This window comes from Crocuta crocuta, unplaced genomic scaffold, assembly GCF_008692635.1.
Source record: "Crocuta crocuta isolate KB4526 unplaced genomic scaffold, BGI_CrCroc_1.0 scaffold32, whole genome shotgun sequence".
NCBI lineage: Eukaryota > Metazoa > Chordata > Mammalia > Carnivora > Hyaenidae > Crocuta > Crocuta crocuta.
In genome coordinates this window covers 5,125,347-5,140,365 of record NW_027529424.1, presented here as the reverse complement: position 1 = coordinate 5,140,365, position 15,019 = coordinate 5,125,347, and the positions used below count along the sequence as shown (strand labels likewise).

At 35.3% G+C, this 15,019-nt stretch overlaps 1 protein-coding gene and 1 pseudogene across 5 annotated transcripts in view; both read right to left on the bottom strand.

The window, feature by feature from the left end:
• The window catches only part of LOC144226920 (uncharacterized), a 52,737-nt gene that overhangs the window by 24,581 nt on the left and 13,137 nt on the right, over window positions 1-15,019 (bottom strand). For 3 of the 5 annotated variants that reach the window (XR_013333774.1, XR_013333777.1, XM_077758419.1), the window contains exons 2-4: window positions 12,359-12,528; window positions 8,112-8,160; window positions 7,609-7,759 (exon numbers count right to left, since the gene is read on the bottom strand). The gene's annotated coding sequence lies outside the window, so the exon portion shown is untranslated. The remainder of the gene's footprint in view (window positions 1-7,608; window positions 7,760-8,111; window positions 8,161-12,358; window positions 12,529-15,019) is intronic. The other 2 variants (XR_013333775.1, XR_013333776.1) reach the window with 2 other exon arrangements.
• On the bottom strand, window positions 5,843-5,942 carry LOC144227050 (U2 spliceosomal RNA; annotated as a pseudogene).

The following is a 15,019-nucleotide window of genomic DNA, read 5'->3' as shown; positions in this document are numbered from 1 at the left end:
TGACAATAAACTATTTGTAAAAAAAAAAAAAAAAAAAGGGGGAAAGAAAAGGCTATGCTCCCTAAAAGGCCTGTACAACTTAAAACAAGGTAAATTTAATGGAACAAAAAGCAGAAGAAAGATGTAATATTAGCAGGTTCATTAAAATGTGAACATATATATCAGTGTTTATAATAATCACTATCAAGGTTAATCAAAATATAATGCATAAGCTATATTTGCCCTCATTTGACATTCACTATTCCTAGATGCTAATACCAAGACCCTGGTAGTACTTTTACTTTCTTTTAAGGTATATTATTTATGTAATTAATGAAGTTTTAAAAGACTTTGTCACTGATATGATGTAAATTTTTGATGACAGAAATTAGGAATAATGTTTCCCTCTTTGGCTAACTCATTCTTTTCTACATTCTGAACAAATCGAATATCAGCATTAAAAATAAGCTTAAAATAAAGCTTTAAATAAGACTTTCTCAGACATTCTTTGTACTTCATGCTGACTTCTGTGGTTGGTTTTTCTCTTATACAAGTGAGAACTATAATGAGTATTGAATAAGAGTAACTTGTAAGAGAAAGTGGTGAGAAAATTTAATGTTAAGACATAAAAAAATCAAATTCATCCCAATCTGTTATCTAATGACATATTAAAAGTCCAGCTTAAATATGTAGATATTTTCCATGATCAACTCTCCAGAATCTGGATATATGGGAAATACATACTGCTTAGAAAACAGGTAAACTATGGAAACTGCCACAGTTTAAATAAGTGATCCTAAATGAGAGCAGACCTCCAGATAACTCCAATTTGATTTTTTTTAATCTGGATTCTTCAACAATAATTAATATATGATTCAAGCCTCATATTGATTGGAAGGATGCTAAATTTTATTTTTTTTTCTGTAGATACACTTTAATATTTAATTTGCAAATGATATGACTTGCTTATGCAAATAAAGGAAGTCATCTTTAAAATTGCCTAATATCTCATGGAATTAAAGCAGAGTAATATGATCGGGCTCAGGAAAAACCAGAAGCACAATTGATATTGAATTCTGTCTTCAATATCTATGTTTCTGTTCTTTTCCATTTTTCCCTGTCTCCCTCCTTCCCTATACCCCTTACTAAAAGACAGGCTACCTTTCTTTGTCTAGTCTGTATGACAAGACTCATGATGACCTGTAACACCCAAGCTGTTTTTCTTAGAGACACCATCTGGGTTCTCAATATACCTACCTCCTGGAAGGGCTGAGCTTCAACCAGCAAGAGTCAGACACCCTCCTCTGAACCAAACAGCTGTGTCTCGGTGTGCACAGGGTTATGTGTACAAAAGAGATCACAGTGGTGCTTATGTGGATGGAAGCTGTAAATCTCAAAACTGAGGCATAGACCACTGGGAATAAAATCTCATAAACATCACTATTCTATAAATTTAAATAGCTTCCTCATTGTCAACCAGGGATAGTTATCATGTTAATGTATCTTTTTGCTGCTCTTCCAGACCTTGAGATGTATGGATCCGTGCTACCTGACTCACCGCAAATCAAAAATCAGTTTCAGATGAACACTGCTGGGTTCATTTGTTTTCAGAGTTTGGACTCATGAAGCATTCCAACTGTACTTGGCATGAGTTATTGAGTACACATAGGGAACCTGCCAAAATGTGCAGAGTGTCTTTGGCAGAAGAAAAAAACAGATGGTCCCATCAAATGGATCACGTTCATGGGCATTAAATTAGATTCGAAGAGAAAAGAGTGATATTTACCTGGGGAATATATTTTAAAGGGTTAAGTGGCTCGGTTATCATAAGCTCGTACATAAACCTTCAAGTAACTGGTTATAAATTTGAGCATATAGGCCAGATTCCAGATACTGAAATAGTGGCAGGTAAAGGATGTTTCATGATCAAAAGCTCTGCAACAGAGCTGTGGGGAGCTAGGAAGCGGCTGATAGATCACACTGGCAAAGAGAGTCAGACATGAGCAGAGCCAATGTGAATAAAACCATCAGTGTGAGTGACCACAAGACAAGAGCAGAATTTCTAAGGCCTAAGGTATGCAAGCAATATTATAGATTTCCATCAGGTATAAAGAGAATTTGGAGGTTATTCAATATAAAGTCTTCATTTGCATTGAGGGCACAGGTCAGACGAGGAAGGGATTTAGTGCCAGGTTCCTAATGACATAGATAGTGCTCTTCTGTCTATTATTGAACAGGAACTTTGAGTTAATAATCAAAAAGGGAAATAATCTGCTTGGAAAGACTGTCTTCATATTAATTCATCCAGGACTGCTTTGTCTAATAACCACTTTGCTTCTGGCATGACTTCTTATTTTCGTAATGAATGTAATGAGAGTCATTCAAGTCATAAATGGAGGAACATTGTTGTCAATCTTGGGACAGACCTCCGCCAGAAATTCCACTTATGGTTTAATGAATTTGATAAAAACTAACGTGTGGGTGGCCACTTAATAAAGAAACACAGTGACCTGAACATTAAAGGATGGGCTTAACAAAAGCCTCCTAATATTAACTGATATATTGGATGGGACAGAGATAGCCATTGACATTCATGTTTTCCCGCCTCTGGAAAGTATGGACCAGCCAGGGACTGCATTTCCCAGCTGCCCTTGCATTTTGAATAGAAAAGGAACAGAAATGATATGTGCGCTGCTTCCAGCACAAGAAGGTTAAGAACTGTTGTGCTTTCTCTCTACTCTTTTCCCTTGTCTATTGTCAGGAAGCACAGGACTCCGTGCCCATGAAGGGCAGTAGGGGACTGCATATGGTAAAAAGTGTAGGTCCACACATCACAAAACAGAGCATAGTTTTCCATAGTCCACGAACATCCACATCCCACTGTTACTTGAGCAAGAAATAAACCTCAGCAGGGTTGAACTACAGGCAGTTTAGGTATTATTTGTTAAAGCAGCTGAAATTACCCCACTTAATGTAGCAGACTGTCTCCTTATGTGGATGCCATGTTGGATATATATGAAAATGGATGCTAATAGCCCGCATTACTAAAGGGGTATATCTGAGTGAAGTAGGTCTATTGGGAATGCATAATGTGTCAGAATTACAGGCCTGAGCATCTTTTTAGCCCCACCAACGTTTCTTTTAGAGTTTCCAAGTTGATCTCTCTATGTAACAGAAGATAAAGTTTTATGCTAAAATAATCAATTATAATTTGATGCTATGGCTTGAGTCAAAGAATATTGTTGCAGTGAGGTTTTCTCAAAACTACTGGGAATTACACAGGCTGCAATTTCTAACATGCTTTTCCAAGTCATCTCCTTTGGGCCCAAACAGCCTAATTTGTTTGTGCCAGCAGAAAATCCCAAAGAAGATGGCCAAGGCATTTAAATATCCCAGCACGTGAAGCACAACCTTAAGAGATGTCAAAATAGTACAAGATGCATGTAATATCAGGACAGTACCCTAACAGTCATTTTGTCCAATTTCTTCATTTCTCATAGGAGAAAACCGACTTTACTTTTTAATGTCTCTCCATGAACAAATGCCTTAAAAATTCTGAGACCCTGACTTTTACTAGAAAACTCTAGAAAACTAGAATTGATCATGAATTCATGTTTTCTTTATCTCTTCTCTCCTCTGAATCCCAAACAGTTCTCTTCTATTGATTTATATACACAGGGGACTTAAGCACACCCAACACTGAGATCTTTTCTGAGGATATAAGCTTTGTATAACAATGTTTACTTGTTTGCATCTTCAAAACCCTTCTATGGAAACTTTCCTTGCCACCAGATATCCCTGTCAGTAATGTAAATGTAAAAAATGACTTTAGTATCCATATTATAAACAAGAAAAAATACAAAATATTCTCAAAAAATGTTAGAGATACTTCTTCGAAAACGCACTCTATGAGAGATGGATGATTTTAACAGTATTCCCCCGGGAAGGAATTGGCACTGACACCTAGAATTCTTGATTCTATGTCCTGCACTCAGTTTCTTAAGTTAGTACACCAGCTACTTGTACCTAACCTACATCATACAGGAAGTTGGTTTATTTAAATGTTTATTTATTTTGAGAGAGAAAGAGAGGGGATGAGGGGCAGAGAGAGAAGGAGAGAGAGAATTCCAAGCAGGCTCTTCGCCCAGCACATGGAGCCCAGTGTGCGGCTCAATCTCACAACAGCAAGATTATGACCTGAGCTGATATCAAGAGTCCAATACTTAACCGACTGACCCACCCAGGTACCCAGCAAGTTTTTTGTCAAAAGGAGTATGTTAGAGAATCACTAACATAACCTTTGCATTGATGGCTTATAAGTAGTTGTAGAGAAGAAAATATTCAGTTCTGTTTCACTTCTAAAGTGAAACATATCAAATTCTTAACAACATGATCACAAAGAGATCCAAGTGCTATACTTTCTTCATCCTGATTGCTTTTCCAAACATTTTTAAACAGAGGTCACCACAGTGCTAATGTGTTAAAATCTAGAGAATTTTTGTTTCTCCAGGAAAAACAAAAAACAACCTGCAGTGAATTTTAATATTTTTAATTTTTTAATTAATTTATTTCTGACAGAGAGAGAGAGAGAGAGAGACAGCATGAGCAGGGGAAGGTCAGAGAGAGAGGGAGACAAAGAATCTAAAACAGGTTCCAGGCTCCCAGCTAGCTGTCAGCACAGAGCCCAATGCGCAGCTCGAACCCACGGACCGAGAGATCATGACCTGAGCTTAAGTTGGACAATTAACTGACTGAGCCACCCAGTGCCCCAACCTGCAGTGAATTTTATACTGGATATTTTGATTGGATAGGCATTGCATGACACCCCTTAGGGCATGATCACATGCATGGCAGAAAATAAATTAGTTCATTGGCAAAACACTAGAGAAGAATTAAGATTTATAATCTTGATTATTGATCAGGAAAATGACAACAATATCATTCTCTTCCTATATAAATTCACATCACCTACTGTGAAAATTGAATTACCCAGGAGGAAAATAAGCCCCTTAGACATATAGTTCAGAGTAGGTAAAACCACAACACACCTAAAACTTGTACACCTTTTTGTGTGTCTGTGTATATATCAAATGTACTGAGTCTTCAGTGAGTAGGTAGCTTATATAATAATTAATATTACTTAACCTCCACTCTTTCTCCCATCAGGAAAATTAGCCTTCAGGTTCATACATATTGAAATAGTGCTCTTAACTTAAAAAGCAAGATGAGAGGTGTGTCTTGGTGGCTCAGTCAGTTAAGCATCCAACTTCGGCTCAGGTCATGATCTCACGGTTCATGGATTCAGGCCTGCGTCGGGCCCTGTGCTGATAGCTAGCTCAGAGCCTGGAGCCTATTTCAGATTCAGTGTCTCCCTCTCTCTCTGACCCTCCCCTACTCACACTGTCTCTCTCTTTCTCTCTCAGAAATAAATAAAACATTAACAAAAATTAAATAAATAAGTATAAAGAACAAGAGGGACCTATAAAAACTAAGTATAAAAAAACATTAAATACTGATACAGATAAAAATGACTATAAATCCAAAAAATTCTGTTTTTAAAAAGTCTCCTAAAACTTTATAGGTTGTTATCCAAACCTTAGACTTTAATTTAAAATACTATTTTTTCACCTATATAATGGGAGAAGATACTGCTAAGATAAAAGTGTCCATGTCAGGAATTAACTCATTCAATTTCCAGGGGTATCTGACAATCATTCATTGCTGGATGTAGTCACCTTCTTTTTTGGAAATTTATGTTGAAGGAATCATCCAAAAAGCATAAAGATTTACAAACAAGGATATTAACTGCATTGTCATTTAAGTAACAGTAATAATAAAGATTAGAAACTACTAACATGTAATAGAAGGGAATATATAATAACACTGGATATATATACATTAAAAGTTTAAATTGGTAAGGACAGATACTACATTTGATTTTACCCAAAAGGCCAAGAAGCAATACACATTATAATTTTAGCTTTGATATTTTTAACCCTTTAAGAGTTATGGGGCACCTGGGTGGCTTAGTCAGTTGGGCGGTCAACTTCAGCTCAGGTCATGATCTCACGGTTCGTGGGTTCCAGCCCCCCATTGGGCTCTGTGCTGACAGCTAGCTCAGAGTATGTAGCCTGTTTCAGGTTCTGTGTCTCCCTCTCTCTCTGGCCCTCCCCTGTTTACACTGTCTCTCTCTCTCAGAAATAAATAAAATGTTAATTTTTTTTAAAAAGTTATTTTATATACATGGTAAAAAAATTAATTTTAAACAGTAAAAGAGAGAGAGAGAGGATTATTCCATAGTGAAAAGTTACTTTTAACTTCCCTCGTAATGCCAAATTATCCTCTCTAGAGGCAAGTACATTTATCATTCCAGATATATTTTATTTATACACCACAGTTATGTATACATATCTACCTTCTGGGTTTTATACATATGGTTGCAAACTATCCGTACTGACAATTCTATAAATTGCATTTTTCTGTTGACAGAATATCTTGAAATCATTCAATATAAATAATATGTAAATATTATCCATTCCTTTTTAACTTTTTTGAAGTCATAACATGCATCAGAAAAACTTAAAAATCATCAGTAAACAACTTGATCAATTTCTAAAAACTGAACACTCTTATAGAACTTGTACATAAATGAAGAACTAAAACATAAAAACAGTCAACTCTGAGGCCTCCGACAGTCACAACCCCCCAAGAGTTACCACTACCCTGATTCCCAGTACCATTGATGAGTTTTATCCATGTGTGAACTTTATAAAATTGAAATCATGCAGTGTATCCACTAGCTATTGAAACAATAATGCTGCATAATGAATCCCCCAAAATTCAGTGCCTCAGAAAACCAAATAATTGTTCTCATTATTAGCCAATTTGGGGCTATCTTGGATTTCACACATTTTTATTCATTTTATATAATGATAGAATAGTTATACCAGAGTCAACAAACCTTTTTGGTTAAGGGCCAGATAGTAAATATTTTAGGCTTTGGGCAACCATAAGGGACATTCTCAATTCTGCCATTGTAGAATTAAAGAAACAAGATATAATACATATATGAGTGGATGTGGCTGAGTACCAATAAAACTTTATTAATCAAAATAGGCAGTGGACCAGATTTAGCCTGCAGGCCATAGTTTTCTAATCTCAAGGAATGTATTCACATTTCACATAACCTCAAAATTTCAGTGGCTTAATTCAACCAGTTTTATTTCTTCTCACAGGGACATGGCCAGCACAGATCAGCTAGAGCAGGATGTATTCTCAGGGACAAACTGCACATCGACACTTACACTATCAGCATGGCAATGGGAAGCAAACATGGCTACCAAAACATTGGCTCAAAGTTACCACCCAGAAGTGATGCACAAATTTTCACTCACCGTTCACAGGCCAAAGCAAATCAAATAGCTTTGCCTCACTTCAGAAAGGGCAGAGAAGTATAATCCTCTTCTGTGCCTACATAGAGAAAGGATCCAGAATATTTGTAAATATATTGCATGACAACTAGAGCTGTCATTCCATCTGTGCAATATGGTGGACTAAGACCCTCTGGAGCCATCATACTAGAAGAACATTTGTATACATTTCTAAGTATTGCAAGTGATTGTAACTTACCATGTCGCTGCCACCCAGTCAACGTGATCTCCACACGGCTGCGCCTGCATTCTTATGGAGCAGCATGTTGCTAGCTCCCACACAAAGACCTTGCTGAGATCTATGCTTTGGAGCCTCCAGGCTTCCTCCAATGCCGTAGAAGTCTTTTCAACTGTGCAGAACAAAGCCCCAAAAATGTGGGGTATAAACATAATCAGGGACAACCCATGAAATAGTTCTAGTGTGTGTTGTATATGGTCCCTCAGAGAGCTACTAGAAGGCTTGAACCCCCGTTATCCATGAACCCCCGTATATCCATAAATAGCTAATTAGTGCACTATTTTAGTAATTGAATTATTTCTATATATAATTTTTCCACTTCCTATCTCTGCTTCCTAGGAACACTTCTCAAATTATCTACATACACTTAAAGAATTGTTTTGTGTTTTGCTTTCATGGCAACAGAAACTAAGCCAATTAGAAAGCCTACATTCAAGATGGAATTCTAGAATTGGATCACTTACCAATCAAAGGGCCTCTATTATATTCTTACTCTATTCATCTTTATGGCCTCTGTGAAAAAAAATTATATGCATTATGCCTGGTAATGGTGGATTACTGTAAACCTAACCAAATCGTTGCTCTAATCTCTGCTAATGTGACAGATCATCAGAGATATTGACACTTTGGATTTTCGGCTCTTGATATAGTGAAAGTCACTTGAATGCAGAATTATTTTTAATATCCATAAGTAGAGGATCAAAGCTATTAGCCTTTGCATGGGGAGAATAACAGTATACAATCACTGTCTCACCACAAAGCTGTCAACTCTCTTGCTCTCTGTCACAATATACTCTATAGAAATTTTGATAATTTTGTCATTCTGTAAAACCTCTTGGCCACCATATTGATCACATCATACTGGTGACATGATGATGAGGATATCATCAGAATCTAGATGCCCTGTAAAATTAGATAATACAGCAGAGAGTATATATGTACCCTACAAGATTCATATACTGCCCACTTTCAGCCTCTTCATATGATTCCAATAATATGAGACATGCTCTGATACCCATGTAGGGAAAAGGTCTAGATGTTGAACTTTTACCCTTTATCACTGAGAGATGCCACCACAGGTTTGATGGTTTTCTTTGGGTTTTGGAGGAAGGATATACCATATTTGTACCTGGTGCTTGGATCTATGTATTGATCCATTCAAAACGTCAGTTTTAATTGTAGAGAGCAGGAGAGAACTTTGGCACAGGTCCAGCTGATATGACCTGGCAGATCCAGTGGTGCTAGAGGTATCTGTGTTAGATAAGGTACTGTATAAAGCCTCTAGCTAACTCCAGTAGGTAAGTCACTGCAGAGAACACTAGGGTTCTCTGCATATGTTTGTGAACCAGCTTCCAGCATGCTACCTGGCTCCAGTATATGGCAAATGCCTAATCATGTGACATCAATTGACTAAAAACACATTACAGTACTAAAAAACTGAGTATGCTTAAATTCAAGTTATAAGGTTGGACAAATGCAATCATAATCTGTAAACAATAAAAATTATACATTCAGAATGTGTCATCAGCAGGTCTAGATGGCCCCCAAAATTAAAAAGAACAGATGCCCATATCAACAACATCTGTTGCATTGATGGCTTTCCCCCAGTGCACAACCATGGCCTCCTGGAGTATTCCCTAAAAAAGGAAGGAAAAAAAAAAAATGCCTTGCTTCAAAAGCGATTTAGTTTGATATGTTGGGACAGAGATTTTTGAACTATAGACCTAATCAGGAATGACCTCCAAGAATCATGGTGAAAAATCTATTTGTAGAGCTACAAACAGTACACTGGGTCATCACTTTGGCATGAAGAGAAGTAATCTGAAGTGAGAAGATACATGAATAAATGACCTGAAGCAATGACTTGGCTGATTGGTAAGGGCTTAGAAGTAACCACAGTGAAAAACTGAAAACAAAGAAGAGAAAAATAGTCACATGATGGACCCATGAAGTCAAAACCTACTGGAAAGGAGAGCACTGAATAGCTAGATAGGTTAAGTTTGGAGGTAAATATCAGGCAGGCCCTGTCCTTGGCCAATATCTGTCCTTGCACAATTGGCCCATACATGGAGAAGCTAAGATGATAGACATGAGGCTAAGTATGAGCCCTGTGACTGTTTTTCATCAAGGCTTTTCCTCATTCAGGCTCTACCACCTTTTGTTGTTCTTAAATATTCAACCCTGCCAGCAGCAGAGAACACACCTGAGCTCTCAATGTGGTATCATAATGCAAGGAGGTTAGCCAGCCATTTGGGGGTAAAACCTGTTATATCAGACCTCTTCTATTCTAGAGGGCCAGTAATTCATTCTTACCAGAAGTGATGCTTAATCAGGATATGGAGTTTCCTCATACACTCCCAGTATGTCTGCCAGTACCACCCTGAGAGGATTTAGAGACTGCCCAGGTACTGACATAGAATCCCACAGAATGTAAGCTTGAACTTAAATGACCTATTTTATTGCAAAGTTGGTGTGAAAAGGGACATCAGTTTTCATGGATGGATGGATCTTTTTCTAAGTTCCCTATGTTTTTCCATTGATCAGCTTCTCTCTCCGTGAGCCAATACCACACTGTCTACTGCTTGATGCCCAGTAAAGCAATCCTATACATATATACACAGCTTATTCTTTGTTAGAAGTTTCTTGGCAGATTTTGGCCTTTGAAACCTCTGTATAAGTTTAAGAATCAACTTACAAGGTCCCACATAGTGTTTTTTTGGAATTTTGATATTTTTAAAATATCGTTAAATCTATAGATCAATTTGAGGAAGAATTAAATATTTATAATACTGAAGCTTCCAATTAATGAATATACATATATTTCTTTTTTAAGATTGTTTTGTAACATAATTTAATAAAATTATCATGTTTTTTTCATACCTGTTTTGCACAAATTTTGTCTGCTCGTTTCTTTAGCCAGCTTCATTTCCAAACATCTTTATTATGGATAATAATTATTAGATTAATTCCTATAGTCTTTATAGACACATGTCTTCTGTGAATAAGAGGATTTGTTTCTTTCTCATTCTTATACCTCTGCATCTACTTTCATTTTAAGTTGTAGAATTTAGTGCATCTAATACAAAGATGAAAAGATATGATGATATGAAACATTCCCTAGGAATTTTTTTAAGGTTTCACCATTAAGAATGAAATGTTGTAGGCTATCTTTTATTTAGTTAGAAGTGCTTTAGTTTTCTAAGAATTTTAAACATGAGTCAGGGTTTAAATTAATTTACTTTTACATTAATTAAGATGATTATATAAATGTCTTTTAAAATATGTTAATGTGGTGATTACACTCCTCATTAAAATGTAACTTGATTTTTTGTGTCATAATAGAGACAGCTTAGACCAGGGGATTGGTTACAAAGGTGACAGAATATGCAGAAGCCAGATGGGACAGTGAGGCACCTGGAAGAATCCCCAGTGAAAGCAGAGTCATGGCAAGGCCAGCTAGTGACAGCTGGAGACACAGGAGAGTCTGTTGCTGCTAGAAAGTCCATCCAAAATAAAGCCAGGAAGAAGCACCCTGGCTTTTCCTTTCCTTCTACCCTCTGTCTCCTCTCCACTGTCTCCCACTGGTTGAACCCAGCCAGAAGCCAGCTGATGTAGGAATCTTTGAAAAATGGGTGCAGAGTTTAGCCACTTGTAGTGGTCAGTTGGTTGCAAACTTCAGTGATACTTCGAGTAAATATGGGCACATCCAGGGGAGTTTATAATTTTTTTTTTTTTTTGAAAACAATATTGTGTTAAGCTGTTTTAAGGAGATTTGGATATAGGATCACAATTGAGATTGGCTTCAAGATTATGCTAGTTGCATGGAATGAGTTGGAATGTGTTTTCACTCTTTACCATTTTCTGGAGGACATACAATAAAAGTGGAATGACCTTTTCCTTCAAAGTTTTGTAGAATACACTGACAAAATAATTTGAGATGGGTCACTTTTTTGTGAGATTATCATTAATACTAATTGTATTTCTTTGGCTAGTATAAGAGTAGGCTTGCTAGTTCTTCTTGAACATTCTATAAAAATTTATATTTTTCTAAAAATTTGTCTATTTGATCAAAATTTTCTAATTTAATGACATTGAGTTGCTTACAGTATTCTCTAATTATATTTAAATCTCTCCTCGATGTAATTATGTCCCCTTTGGTTGCTAATTGTTCATTTATAAGAGATTTGTCTGTTTTATTATTCTTTTGAAGAAAACAACTATTGAATTTTTAAATATCCGTGGTATCTTTATGTCCTAAGCCATTGGTTTCTAATCTTTGGCTTACTTATTGCCCTTTTTATACTTTCTTTTGGTTTATTTATCTCCTAGAATGAATATTCATAACTCTCAACTTCCCTCAATTTACTATTAGTGCTGTATTCAACATGTTTTGACTTGTAATTTCACCTTACTCAGTTATAATTTTATTTTACCCAATTCTAACTATAATTTTTGTTGTGATTTTTTTTACTTAAATATGAGATACTTAGATGTATATTTAATTTGCATGCATAGAAATACTTGGAAGTCATTATATAATCTTGCAATGGTAAAATATTATTTCAACATGATGAAGTAAAAAAATACTAACATAAAAAACTGATAGATTTGAGTACATCAAACTAAAAATATCTTAATAACAAAAAGCTTTGTCAATACAAACACAAGTTATCAGAAAACTTAAAATAATATATACAAAATACAGGGGCACCTGGGTGTCTCAGTTGGTTAAGTGTCCAACTTCGGCTTAGGTCATCATGAGTTCGAGCCTCACATTGGGCTCTGTGCTGACAGCTCAGATCCTGAAGACTGCTTCAGATTCTGTGTCTCCCTCTCTCTCTCTTTGTCTCTGCCCCTCTCCCGCTCATGCTGTGTCTCTGTCTCAAAAATAAAAATAAAAAATAAAAAATAAAAATAAATAAAAACATTTAATTTAAAAAATATATATATAAAATAAATTTTAATGTATTAAATATATGAAAGCTCTTACAAGTCAAAAAGAGCATAATCACCCTAACAGAAAATTTGGTAGAACATGAAAACAGACTCCAAATTAGATATATAAATGACTAGTAAGAAAAGAATCTTATTTAAATGATCTAGAAATCAAATTAAAATAATATACATTAATATACATTATTCCATTGTATCTATGATATTGTTAAAACCCTTTAAAAATGAAAATATGTAAAGAATTCTCATATGTCCATATTTGAATATAAATTAGTTTGATTTCTCAAGAGGTAAATTTAGTAATATAGGTAATATATATCAGAATCTTGAGCATTGTGTACAACTTCTAAACCAGTAATCCATCCTTATAAATATAACTTAAAGGGAAAATAATGATAATGAGGAAATAGCTTATTGGCAAAAATGTCCATCACTGTATTAAAAACAAGATTGGTTGGGGGGGAAGCCTGCTGACTCAGTCGGTTAAGAGTCCTACTCAGATCATGATCTCACAGCTTGCCCCACATGGAGCTCTCTCTTTGACAGCACAGAGCCTGCTTTGGATTCTCTGTCTCCCTCTCTTTCTGCCCCTCCCCCACTTGTGCTCGCGTGCTCTCTTTTCCTCTCAAAAATAAACATTTTTTTAATTTAAAAAATTAAAAATAAAACAAGATAGTAATTTCTATATACAATTAATATTAAAACATGTTAAAATATTGGGTAACATAAGTTTTCCTAAGCTGGGGCTTAAGTTTCTATCTGAATTACTTCATCAGCGTATATTCAACCGTTAGCGTGGGCTGAACCTGAAAAGCAATTTTATTCATTTTTGCATTATATTTATGGGCTCTTTCATAAGATGCATATGAGTTTGCAGACCTATACCATCCAGGTGAATAGAATCTTTTTATTATTATGTAGTTATCCTCTCTATCCTTCATATGTCTTGTCTTAAGGTATATTTTTATATAAATATAGCTATCCAGTACTTATTTTGGTTTCTGTTTTCTTTATGTATCTTATTCCTTCATTGTGCTTTCAGCTTTCCATACTGTACATGTACCACTCATAATGGGATAGACATGTTAACTTTTAAAACCCCCTTGAAAATCTGTGTTTTTGCCAGTAACATTAGTTATAATTAACATACATAATTATGCATTTATTACAATTGTCATTGTTTTTGAATTCCTTTCATTCTATCTCTTTTTGGTTTCCTCTGTCTCATTTTTTGGAGAAGAACAAAATACCAGTTTCAAGAACGGGCTTTGTAACCAAGCTGCCTAGTTTTGAATCTGCCACTTAGTAGCTGTATGAAATTATATGTCACACTTTCCCACTCTGCAATATGGATGGGCATCAAACCATAAAGGTGTGGTGAGGATTTTGTTAGTTAATATGTGTAAAGTGATTAAACCAGCCTGGGTTGTAGGAATCACTATATTAGTATTAGTTACAATTACAATTCTTTCTCGCTTATAACCTCTTCATTTTGTTTGTTTGCATATTTTATTTTTCACAATTTTTCTCTACTGGTTTGAAATTTAAGCTCCCAATTTTTTTCTTTCTTTTATTATTATCTGTTTCTGGTGACTGCTGTTGAAGTAGGTTTCATGAAATGTAAAAACCAAAGTAAAGCCTTTGTAGAAAACAAGATTTATTTCTGGAAAACAAGTTTCTAAGATTTTAACTCTACTCACCTTTCCCCTGACATACATACCATTTATGTCAAATATTTAAATTTTCACTTTTGATGAAAATCTCAATAATTGGACATTAAGAATATTTTATACAGAATTTCAATTCATGTATTTGTTTCTCTGTTTTAAAGTTAATATTCCATTTTCTTCACACTTATTGTTACATTTAAAATATATGCAATTCTTTCAATTGCCCTCCTTTTGTAACTATTCCACCTGTTCTTTCTGTTTTCCACAACTTTTACTATAAATTTTACATACAAAATATACAATAATGTGCTTAGATTTAAGTGTACAGTTCAGTTTTGACAAATATATATGTCCATGTAACAGCCACCCAGACCTCCTTCTCTACACCTTTACATTCAGTCTCCCCAACCCGACCCCATGTAACCATTAGTCTGGTTTCTGTCAGCATTGATTAGTTTGGGCTCTGAGAGGACTTGATATTAACAGAATTAAACTCTATGCATTGCTGTGTATCTTACTTCTTTTACTAAACATAATACCTGTCACTGTCAGAGGCATTTATTTTCTTGAGTATACCTTCAGTTTAAGTTTATACTTCAGTTTATTTTTACTGCTAAGTAGTATTCTATTGTACAAACATTGTTTATCCATCATCTGTTAAACATATCCTTATTGCTAGTTTCTGTTTATTGTGAAAAATCCGTTATTCTACATCAAGTACAATTCTTTTGGGGATATGCATTTTCTTT